Source organism: Nannospalax galili, unplaced genomic scaffold (genome assembly GCF_000622305.1).
Source record: "Nannospalax galili isolate Female #2095 unplaced genomic scaffold, S.galili_v1.0 scaffold974, whole genome shotgun sequence".
NCBI lineage: Eukaryota > Metazoa > Chordata > Mammalia > Rodentia > Spalacidae > Nannospalax > Nannospalax galili.
The window spans coordinates 4783-13805 of NW_008335438.1; positions in this window are offsets into that span (position 1 = coordinate 4783).

Below are 9023 nucleotides of genomic sequence, written 5' to 3' on the forward strand. Positions count from 1 at the left end.
TATAATAAAATGCAGGAGGAGCTAGTGCCCCTGGTTGTTTACCATGTGGCTGCCCACTGCCTGGTGAGTCCCCCTGGGAATCAGGAAGCTGATGCCCTCACCAAGGTGAGGGCTATCTGCCCTCAGGTTCCCCTAGAAGCAGCTTACTGGATTCATATCAAGTGAGGCCACAGAGGACCTGATATGGGATGGAGAATAGCCAAAGCGGTTGGCATTCCAGTAAAATATGCTGACATCCAACAGGCTGTCCAGGCCTGTGAGGAGTGTTCCCAGTTACAACCCTGGAGGATGGACGCCATGATGGGACATGTGCACAAGGCAGCTTCCCCTGTGAGAGACTGGCAAGTAGATTATATAGGGCCCCTGCCAGTCAGTGAGGAGTGTAAATATGCTCTCACTTGTGTGGACACTGCCACCGGCCTTACACAGGCCTTTCCTTGCAAGACAGTGATGGGCAAGTCTACTATTAAGGGGCTTACTGAACTCAGAGTCATGTATGGGTGTCTGAGGCAAATTGATAGCGACAGAGGCACTCATTTCACAGGTACAGATGTGCAAGCTTGGGCTGAGGATAATCAGGTTCAATGGTATTTCCACCTTCCATACAATCCTACAGGAGCAGGGTTAGTTGAAATAAAAAACGGGTTGCTAAAGGAACAGTTGAAAGTTTTAAGCCCAGAAGGAACACTACGGGGGGTGGAAAAAGGCTCTTCCAGAAGCCATAAGGTTGTCAAATGAAAACCCCAGTACAAGGAGTGGGTTTCCTCACTATGAGCAGTTGGTCAAAGGGACCTCAGAGGTCCCCAAAACTTATAAGCAATTGCCAATAATGTTAGTTGTACACCTGAAGTGGATGGTTAAGACCCTATTGCTGACGACGCTGTATGACATGAGTGCAGGAGAGGAAGAAATCAAGCTTGGACTAAGCTGGACACTCTCTGCCACTGAATGGATAGATTTCATAGTGCCAGAGGGCACCATGCAGACAGCTGGGGGAGAATTGTCCCCCATTATCCTGTTTAACAAAGGACCCCGCGTGCTGCACTATCAATATGCAAAGCAAGATGTTCCTGCCGGTGCAATAGTGCATTGTCTAGTGGATGTGCAACCAGCTAATTATTGATTGGATCTAATGCCTCCTCCTGGGGATGGAACACACATCTGGTATTGAAGACCAGGCCTCCCCCCTGTCGCAGGAGAGGTTATAGGCAGTGGAGAAGCCACTTCAATTGTATTGTTAGATGGATGTGATGTCCTACTAAAGTACCATCCAAGCATTTGTGTTTATGCCCATGAGCTATTATAGCAGTTACTGTTTACATGTTCTTGCTTCGTGCTGTTTGTGTTTTTATAGTAGATGGAATGCCACTAAATCGAGCAATCAGCCCTTGACAAACAGAGGATGTAGAGACTTGAAGAGTCCAGTGCCCTATTACAACGGGAGAAAGGTCACCCCACCCTCTCTGAGGCTCAGGGGTATTCTTGGAAGAGGTGGGTGGAAAGTTTTGTAAGAGCTAGAGGAAGGGGTGGAGTGTGACACAAATGTTCCTCCGACCCTGTGATGACAGCCATGGACCCGCCTCCTTCCCATGCTCTACAAAGAAGCCACTCCCCTTCCCTCTTCCACCAATTGGTTGATCATAGCCACTTGCAAGGGAGGGGCTAAGGGTATAAAAGCTGGGATAACCACAAGGCTGGTCTCTCGCCATTTTTGTGAGGCTCTCCGGAACCACAGGATTTATGTCTGGGTGTGGACTTTCGAACACAGCTGTTAATTGACGGGGGAGCGCCTGCTCATCTGTAAGTAAACCTGCACCCCAAGCTCAGTTAGCAAGTCCAATAAACTCATTAAGATTCTTCAAACTGCGGTTTGGAGAATTCTTTTCTCAGGTTGTCACAATGACCTTGAGAGGCGGGGATTGGATGCCACGTGCACCTCCCAGCAGTAAAATTGACTTACAAGCAGGGACAGCTACACTGGTCTGTGAATTTATGTATATGTATTTAGAATATTGTAAGAAATGGTGTTAGTCTAAGAAAGTGGCAGTGGTGGGTTCTTCCTTATGGTCTGTGGTCAGTCCCCAGAATCTTGATCAAGGACTTCATGTTTTACATCAACTCTTATCACACTGTTGTGGTGAGCTGGGGAAGGTGGCCACTACGAGGTCCCTGAGGTCTGCAGGTTGAGAGACTTAGATCTTGCCCAAGTCCTACAGCAGGTAAGTAACAGTATTCTTCATCCTGTTTAAGCTATAGTAAAAAGCCTTCAGTGAACCTGAACTTCTATTTTTCTGCTGATTCCGCCTGAGGGAGATTAATGTATTTCAAAGGCTGAGACATTCAGAGCCAAAATATGTCCCCAGAGCTGAGCAGAGAGGTAAAGGAAGACCCGGTCAGACCTTCTAAGCCTTGGAGGCTGTAGGCCCTTTTTAGGAAGTAGGTATCAGGAAGCTATCTTGCATGCCATGGGGGTATAACTTGGCCCGTGAGCTGAGGTGCAGTAGTGCAGCAGCGTGGCCAGTAGGATTGGAACTAGAATTCTCTGAGAGTGAAGTGTGGTAGATCCCAGAGAAGTCTCTGTCTCTTCTGCCAGAAGCCCAGGCTTGGAGGATAGTGACTTGTGAAAGGCAAAGAGGTAGTCTCCTAGGAACAGAAGAGCTATGTGTATCCCAATGACTCAGTGAGTCAAGGATGAGGGTTGAGAATGCTGATAACAGGCAGTGGCCTTGACCAGTAGAGTGAGGACTACTTCATAGACACAGAAAGGGCCATGGGACATTGGCCAGGTCTGTTCTTCCCAAAGAGATCTTGACACAGCTGTGAAGTTCATGGCCTGTGCTGGCTGAGCCCTGAAGTGAATTGGAAACTGGCTTTCGCCTGGGCTTATTAGGGGGCTGTGTGAACTCACATGAGGGAAAGAAGGAGTTTTTATAATTCATTCTCCCGAACAGTCACCTCCCTGGTTCACTTACTAGTGAACTCTGTAGGATATGCAGAGGAACAGGCTCACAAACCATTATTTAAGAAATAATTTTAGCAACACAAATGCAGAAAAGCAAGTGACGTGTTTCCCCTCACTTGTGGATCATAGCACCAATCCCTTATATATGAGTATATAAATTCTGAAGTAACACCAGGAGCCAGGGAAAGGCAAAGGATACATGGAGTTAAAGTAAAAGAAACATCCTGAAAGGGGGCACAGTAGGGAACAGATGCTATCTGAGGGAGGTGGAAAAATTGTGACTAATTGGCAGGGAGGAGAGGAGGGAGGTACATGCAAGGTACCATAGTGTAGGGAGAGGGAGGGAAGTCAGGAACGGAAACATGGTGGGAATTGGGAGGTATTGGGAGGAGGGTGGGAATAATGGGGGCACTATGATTAGGAAGAGAGAGGGGAGGGAGGCCAGATGGGAGGAAAAAGAGTAGAGAAGTATAAATCTTGGGGGGCTAGGAAACCTAGAGGAAAAAGTGATGCCCTAGAAACCCTATGAGAAATGCACATAGTGTCTGAACATTAATGCATATATATACTTAGAGCTGCTTTGTAGGGAACACAGTGCAAGATAGAAGAGGCCTCTGTTAGAGCGAATAACATGCCAGACAGCACTCATCAAAGAAACTTCTTTTTACAACAGATGGAGGTTACTGCAGAGCTGCACCTCTGGTCAGGCATAGAGAACATACACCTGGGAGATGCCCAGTACTAGGTGACACATCTGCAGTTGAATTCTTATAACCAAGACTCATGGAACATAATGGACTAAGGGGTAGAGAGAGGGCTAATGCACCCCTCAACTCTCACCAGTGAGGCTTCCATGTACATCAGAGTGTGTTATACACAAAAAGTCTCAGCTGGCCAAGTTTGGAGAATAAGAGACTGTAGAGTGTAGGATGGGACCCCTATATGGAAACTTACCCACCTATGGCTCAGGGACCATTGCAGAAGAGGAGGCAGAAAGATTACAATAGCCAGAGCTAGCTCATGAACAGATGAGGTAGAGGCTTTCAAGCCAATGGAGGCTTGTTGATATGTGCCTGTGGTAGTGTCCAACATGGGACCCATATCAGCTCAATTAAACAAGGGCCCAAAGGGGAGGTGACATAGTTACACTAGTATAGCTGCAAAAAAGTACACAGTTTAGAGTTTTCCCTCACGTGATGGGTTAGTTTATAGAATTTCTGTACACATACAGACTCCATTGTCAGTGAGTGCCTTATTTCTCATCATAGACCTCTGAGATTTGCTGAACAATTCCCAGAATTATACATGGAACTTGTTTATCGTTTCTTTTTTCTCACATTGATGTTGTTGATAATTAATGTATTTGCGTGTATAGCATTATTTTTCCAGATAAATAGTCTTTATTTTTGGTGTATGTGCATGTGTGCTTGTGCATATATGCAAATGGGTATGTGTGTACTCAGATACATGGATGCACGTCTGTGTGTGTGTGTGTGTGTGTGTTTGTGTGTGTGTGTGTGTGTGTGTGTATGTCAGAGGACAGCCTCCAGTGTCATTCCTCAGGTCACTTCAACTTTTCCTTGAACAGGATCTTTCATTGGCATGGAATTTCTCCAAGTAGGCTAGGCTACCTGACTTGTTAAGTTCCAGAGGTTTGCTCCCCATGTCACCAGCACTGGGATTGCAAGTGTATATCACCATGCCCAGCTTTTCATGTGGGCTTTGGGGATCGAACTGAGGTCTTTGTATTTGCAAAGCAAATGCTTTAACAACTAAGCCATCTCACCAGCCCAATATATTGACTCTTTCAGAATAAACTTCTATTATATAAAACATATAAAAAACTGATTGGTTGAATGTGTGAAGCAATATTTATATGTTCAAAATATGGTTGCATGTGAACTGCAGAATTGCCTCTGTGACATGGAGAGGAGAGGGCTTTGATATCAGCTGTCCTTTTTTGTTTGTTTGTTTTTGGTCTTTTTGAGACAAGGTCTCCCTGTAGCCCTAGTTGGCCTGGATTCACTATGGAGACCAGTCTGGCTTCGAACTCAGAGATCCACCTGCCTCTGCCTCCCGAGTGCTGGGATTAAAGGCATGGGCCACTACACCCGGCAGCTGTCTTTTTTAAAGAGCCCATTTATTTGACTGTCCTTCTTTTTCCTTTTATTTTTCTAGAAGTCAATTAAATAAGCCTGAAGGCAAAGAAGCTAACTTTTATGAAAATAACCAAATCCTCATCTTTCCAAATCAAGGAAGTAAGCTAGAACCTTTTCCTGCTGCCCACCAGTCCCTCAGAAATCAGTATTTTCATATGCAGTACTACTTAGCTAACCCATTCAATTTAAAACTCAATTCCAAACCAAAAAGAGAGCCATTTCTCTTTAAATACAGTACATCTGACATCACAAATATGACACTCTAAATCAGAAGGGGCTATGGACAATTTCAACCACACTTTGAAGTGCCATCTTTTAACACTGTGGCAAATGGCACCAATTTCATATGTTGGGGAGACATTCTAGTTCTAAAGTCTATATTATTTTTAACCTAAAAGATGAAGAAGAGCATTGTTTTTACTTACAAGAAACCAGTTACAACTAAATTCAAATTAGGTTGAATTAAAACCATGCTGATATGAACGCTTTAAAAGGGAAAACTGGACATCTGAACTATTTACCAAAGTCATCACTGAGCTTGGGCAGCTGAGGAAGCACAGCCTGAAAATGTCTTAGCAAGTGAAATTTAGGTCATTTTTATACATTGTGTTATGCAGAGTCATAGACCTCAGAAAAACACACTAATAAAACATCACACTGAGCCTAATGGTCTCCCTCATTCAGCCTCATGATGATAAATGAAATGCCCTCAGCACAAGGCAAGACTGTTTCTTGTAGTCTGTGAAGACCAGCACTGTGACAGAATTGGAATGTGGAGAATTGATTGTTCACATTTCAAAGGAAAAACAACATGCATTTCCCAACCCTGTGCTGTTGCCCCATACTAGGGGAGAAGTCTGAGCTCTGGGAAGGGCCCAGTGACTTCAGACTGCAAATAGGGATGAGGATGATGTTTGGAAGGATTTATACAACAGAAGCTGAGAAAGACCAGAAAAGGAGCAAACTGGATAAGACAGCCAAGGACCTCTCTCTGCCAAGGGCTCTTCATGCAGACCTTAGAGCTATAGCTCTGTGCTTGTGCTATGTTTCTACACAACCTTTGCAGGGTCCAGAGAACAGAGCTAGAAATAAGATGGGCCAGAGCCCTGCTCTTGTGGCACTTACATTCAAATGAGGACGATGGGATGGTAAGAACACTAACAATGGCACTTTAATAACATATTTTACTATCTGAAATTATAAACAAGATAGCAGGGTAGGGTTGCCATATATAGGAATAAAAATTCAGGATACCCAGTTAAATTTGAGTTCTGAGAAATAAATTGATATGTTTCAAATTTGCATGGAATATACATACATCAAAATCTAATTCATTGTTTGTATGAATTCAAACTTCCTTTTGGTGCTGGGGATTGAATTCAGGCTTCACACATGCTAAACAAGCACTCTAACAGCGAGCAAGCTATATCCCCAGACTGGAAATGAAAATTTCACTGAGCTTATCTGGTATTGTATAGAAAGGGTGATGATGAGGGCAACATAAAACAGAATATTCAGAAAATACCACTCTTCTAAGGCCTGTTCGGGTTATGAGCAATGTGCTTTTTAATTATCTACATGGTAGTAACAAAGATCAGACCCCATCCTAGCGCTTAAGTGTGTCAGGCACTATTCTAGATACTTTACATATATATTTTTTTTAATTATTTTTATTTTATGTGTATGTGTGTATTGCCTGCATGTAGGTAAGTGCACCCATGTCATGCAATGCCCACGGAAGACAAAAGAGGCTGTCGGATCCCCTGGAACTGGAGTTATGGATAGTTGTTAGCTGCCATGTGGGTTCTGGGATTTGAACCTGGGTCTTCTGCAAGAACGGTCAGTGTTCTTAACCGCTGAGCCATCTCTCCAGCCCCAATTTACATATATTATTATGCTTGATCCTCACAATAGGCCTTTGGGATAGATTCCACAACTATCACAATAGGACAGAAAAAACAGAAACACAGTAGTTAAATATCTTTACCTATGGTCACCTGTGTGTGGTTTGTAAAGTATTCAGTCTGATTTCAGAGTCTGCCGTCATAATCACGATGGTCTAACATCCAAGTTCACCATTATAAGCAGTTCATTTTACTAAAATGTCTTCTCCAGATGGGACATCTTCTTAGTCAGTTGAGGAAGACACTACTTCTCTCCCCTCTCAACACATAGTTGTTGTCCCTACTGCTATCTGTAGGATTATTTAACACTTGAATCATATTTCTCATTTATAATCATTTTATATGCCTTTTTATTAGAATACCACCCAAGCTCTATGAATCAGGCTTTGCCATTAATCTTACTTTACAGATGAAGAAATTGATTGCTTAGAGAACTCCATGTTAATGACCAAGACTTAGCCTTAGATTTGTGAGAACGCATGCCTGGCAACCAGCCACTTCATAGCAGGTACCTCAATCAATGTATATTAAATTGAATACGTTCAGACCTCACAGCTAGGCATCCCTTTACCAAGCGGTTTACTATGGTCCTCAATGACCAGTTCTTCAGAAGGGTTTCATAAACTCAGGTACTGGTGGCCAAAAGTCTGGGTGCCCAGGCTGTTCCTACAGTTTCAGTATATCCCTTAGGGGTATGAAAGGTAGTGTTCCTAGTTTTAGACACATGTGAATAACAGAAATCACTTTTCCTTTCTCAACCAAATGACTTTAAGCCTTTAAATAGGGTGCCAATTCCTAGGGCAGTAGCATTCTTTAAGTTCATGACCTTTTCCCATTTTCCCCTAGGGGACCAACTTGGTCCTTGGATGACTGCTCTCTGTTATGAGGAAGGATTCACTTGGCTGGGTATTTTCAGAATGAACTCCCTTTTTCAATGTGGCCTCCTTCAGTGTTTCCAGATTGGAATGAGAGGCAGGGGCTAAATTTCCTTCTTTTAGGGACCACAGAATCTGATTTTGGATACCCAATGAGAGTTCCTATGTCAGCACCATCATTGATTGTAGCCACACAGAGAAGTTTGGTGAATGAGTGGGGAAGGAAATGAGGTTCAGGAACGGTAGGGATGGAGGTTGAATGATGAAAAGCATGTAGTGTAATGCAGATGATCTTCCAGTGACAACCCTACCTTGTTATTATTTTTTTTATGAAACTAAGTTTCACTATAATATTCAGGTAGGTCTTGTATTCTTGAGCTCAAATGACCCCTCTGCCCAGGCCTCTTGAGAGCCAGCAGTACTTGTGCAAACAAGAATGCTGACTCAATATCCCCATTTCTGTTGCTGTGAAAATATACCCTGAAAAAGTCAACTTAGAGAGGAAAGGGTTTATTTAGCTAACCATTCCAGGTTACTTTCCATCACAGAGAGGAAGTTGAAGCAGAAACTCAAAGCAGCTAGTCCCATAACATCCATAGTTGTTGTTACTATGGCTTTATAGTATAGTTTGAAGTCAGGTATGGTGATACCTCCAGCATTGTACACAATGGAAATTTTTTCAGCTGTAAAGAAGAATGAATGGTCTGGAGAGACAGCTCAGTTAGTAAACTGCTTGCTTGACAAGCATACAGTCCTGACTTTGATCCCCAGGCTCACATACAAAATCTGGGTATGGTGTCACATGCTTATAATCCCCACACTGGGACAAGTGAATCCCTGGAGCTCACTGGCAAGCCAGTCTAGGCTTCTCAGCAAGCTCCAGTCAAATGAGAGAACTCTCCTCAAGAAACAATGTAGATGGTTCCTAAAAAATAGTACCTGAAGAAATATCAAGGTGTCCTATGTCAGTATGAATAGCTGCAGGCAATCAAGGATGTTGAGGGAGGGAGAATCAGATTTTGGGGGACTAGCTCCCTGAGAGATTATCTAATCCCAAGGGGGCAGCCCTAAAACAGGTACACAGGAGCACCACCAAGTAGACTCAGTGTAATATATATATATA